Source organism: Rhipicephalus microplus, unplaced genomic scaffold (assembly GCF_043290135.1).
Source record: "Rhipicephalus microplus isolate Deutch F79 unplaced genomic scaffold, USDA_Rmic scaffold_13, whole genome shotgun sequence".
Classification (NCBI taxonomy): domain Eukaryota; kingdom Metazoa; phylum Arthropoda; class Arachnida; order Ixodida; family Ixodidae; genus Rhipicephalus; species Rhipicephalus microplus.
The window spans coordinates 31,268,667-31,272,517 of record NW_027464586.1 but is presented as its reverse complement, the minus strand read 5'-3'; positions in this window follow the sequence as shown (position 1 = coordinate 31,272,517).

The following is a 3,851-nucleotide window of genomic DNA, read 5'->3' as shown; positions in this document are numbered from 1 at the left end:
AAAGCTACCTCAGTAGCAAGCCACATAACCGAGAGTTTTGTGACACATGAATCACCAGCTTTGTTTATGAAATACGCCTCTTCAAGTTCCCGCGCTACCGTGTCCCTGAATCTAGCTTTAACTACCGTATCATCGAACAAGGGCGCGCAGCCGCACTCTCTACAATGTTACGATTGGTTAGAGAACGGCTGTCTTTTTAGAGAAGCTTTGTGATCCACAATTATATTTTTTAATCCTCAATAATACTTCCCGCACGACCACACAGTGCCGTACACCACACGATGTCCACACGGTGAAAAAAAATTATTAGATATCTGCCCATTTAATCATTTTTCCCCCTCACGTGCTCTCGTAACTGCCTACATATGTCTGTTTTCCAATAAAGTTTCATTTGTTAGTTTGCGCTGTGTTCAGGTGTCTTCCTTTTGCACTTCAAATTTTTTCGCGCATATGTTAATATGAATTACCAACTCGCCCAGCAGACCGTGCTTCTCAATATTATGTGTGTAAAATGTTTTAGAACATTATGCACCCACTACGCAGTCGTGAGGGAATACGCGCCGTTACCTGTGTGCCTTTTGTAATGGTTGGCTGTCTTTAGACCGCGAAGTCACGTTGATAGTAATGTGTTGTAAGGCCCGATGACAATGCACGCTTGTATCATGCAATATTGCTGTGATTTTACATGTTGTGCTGTGAAACAGAATGCGTGTATTTGTTAAGCATGACAGTTATTTTGCTTGCATTTCCGACCAGAGGAAGTTATTCATGCTTTATTTCCAAGCAGTTGCATATAGCTGTGCGGTAGAGCGCTTGCTTGCCATGGGAATGGCCTGCATGATGTCGACCATCATTCAAACCCGAAAATTTATAAAATTTTTTTCATTTGCATTCTCTCGGTTTTAGGTCATGAACAAGACGATTTTTCACTGAGAGCCACCGATGCCTACGCCAGAATTTCTGCGGAACAAGCTCTTTACCGCTGTTACGTTAATGATGCATAATTGGCAGAATGGAAAGAGGATAACGTTTACAAAAGACAATTTTTAGTGTCCCGTTGGCAAGAAATATTGCTAAAAGCCTCCGTTCCCACGCGCACAGAGACCTAGAACACCTGTTTTAGCAGTCGTGCTTTAGGTCATTCCTTGTTACAATACTTGTACATGACGAGCTTGCATACCAATCGCTTTTGACTGAACTCCTTAACGTTGATTATCAACTTATTTAAGGTATTCAATGCACATGCAGTTCATATGGTCAACAGCAAGTCAATATTTCGTTTTGTCTCACTATGGGCGCGCCATTGACACGCCAGAAAAGTTTTAAATAAACACACTCTGAAAAAACTCTTTACGAGACTCAAATTGGGTTTTTATGCTATTTCTTATTGTCAAGTCGGAATCGATAAAGCGGAATACTTGCTAGAACCGTAGTATGTCTTAGACCATGTTGACCATGGGTTCAATATAAGAAAAATCGCATGCAACACTGACGTATTGCAAAATAACTTTTTACCAAAAAAATCAGAGGATGGAACCATCTGCCTTCTGGAATTCCCTCTACTATCTTAAATTATTTGTTTCATTCCATGTTAGAATTCGTGTGTTGCATTTTCTGGGGTGTGTTATGTTTTTATTTATTTGTTTGGCTTACTATGTATTTTTGTATTTTACATTTGTAAACGCTTCCCTACTGTTATGCCAATTGGTGCTGTGGGTAATGAAATAAATAGATAAATAAAGAAAGTGTCGATAAATAAGCAATAAATTTAAGCACAAACAATGTATCTCTTCGGGGAAAGTGGACTAACAGTGACATGTGCCCACTACAAACTTTAAACAGGTTGCCAAGTTACATTTTTAGTAATTAGTTCTTGAAAATATCTCGAGATATAATGAGGAAAACTTAATTGAACAAGAATGTTGAGGGTGTATGTACTGCCTTTGTTTTGGAGACGATGGTGACTGCAGGCAGACCTTTCAGCAAACAGCTATATTTCTACCTGAAGAATGATTTGCGCGGCTATAATTTTTGCTGGTGACACAAGCTGAACTCATATAGATGAATCATCCTGATAGCTATATATAAAGGTATCCATATAGAGCCATATATGAAAGCATCCATATAAGACCTTCTTTGGATGTTTATATATAGAGCCATATATAGATGATGGCAATATATGCCCATATACCGAAATACCCATATATGGGTATATAAGGCCCATTAATGGCTACACCAGGAATTGGGCATATCAAGTTATATGGGGCCTGTATATGGGGATTCCGTATAAAGCCTGATATGCCCAATTCAGGATGTAGCCATATATGGGAATCTTGATAAAAGCCCATATATAGGATTTTCTGTAAGGGAACAGACCCAAATAATCACTGCTATGTTTATCCCGCTATTTACTGAGTCGTTTGGGCTATTCCAGTATATACCTGTCATTTATATTCATCGAGTGCCCATGTCGTAACATTGTAGTTTCCTTATAACATCAGGCTAGCAGAATAGTGCTGAGATCACCATCACTGGGCCATGCGAGACAGGCCGTTTATGACCTGCATGCTATGTTCATTATATTATCATCTGTTGTTCATGTCGTCAAACATAAATGGTCGAATTTTTCGCGGTGCTTCATTTCACAATCCCGTTTCCAACTGATGCAAGCTTGTGGACTCAAGCTAAACGTTTTTTAGAATCTGGTTATCTCTTGCATTTGTTAACCGCTGTCGCCAAAAATGTAAGCAGGAAAAGAAGAGCAAACGCCAGGGACCTGGCAACCGGCACTAAGGCAGCCAAGGTTGCTGTAGTAACCAACAAGCATGCCATTTTGCATAACTTCCAAAGGATAGCGAAAAAGGCTGGTGAGGATGTAGTGTTTTCTGCTCCCGAATGATTACGAGGAATGTGCAAAAATGTTATTGCAGACAGTAGCAGGAAACAGGATTGTAAAATCAAGAACCGGGAAAATTCGTGAATTGTATTGTGTCGTGGTGTTGTCTATTGCACTCCTTTGACTTGTGATTGCGTGTACATAGGTCGATCCGGAAGTTGTGAACGAAATACTTAAGAAACGAAATTACAACCTAGAAAAAGCTGCATCTGGTCATTTGGCCCTTCACTGTCAGAGGTGTGGTTGCGTCCCAGTGTTTCAAAACACCCGTATTCTCTATAGGGCACGTGACAGATGAGTGAGTGAGTGAGTGAGAACAACATTATTATGTTCCAGTGCAGACGCTGAAGTTGCCACGTGTCACCTGGCTACTCCCACGTGGAGACCGGCAGGTCTAGCCTTACGGCCTTGTCGCGGGCACAGTGGACGGCCAGGATTTGGTCCTGAAGTTCTCGGCTGTACAGAAGCGCATCCCACTTGGGTTTGCTATAAGTCGGTCTAAGCGCCCCGCACTCCCAGAGCATGTGTGCTAATGTAGCGGTCTGCCCACAAGCGCCGCAGGTGGCATCGGGGAATTTGTGAGGAGAAATTGCGTTTAGGTATGCTAACGACGGGTACGGATAGGTTTGAAGTAAGCTCAACGAGACGGCCTATGCTCTGTTGAGTTTTGAATGTGGCATTCAGAATGCCCGCCTCGCCATGTAGTAATTCTTCGTAATCTCGTTGTGTGTAGTAGGTGTGCGTGACAGATACGCGTGAAATTTTTGAAGCCTATAAATTGACAAAATGAAAGAAGAAAGTGTGAGCGTGGCTTCCATAGCTTTGTCAGCTATAGAAAATAAGTATCTAGAATCTTCACTTTGACTTGGTGAGTGCAGTGTGTCGCAATCGGTGATGACGCGTGCATGAACTGCGCTGTATAAACATGATCATTTCCGGGTTTTAACGGACTGTT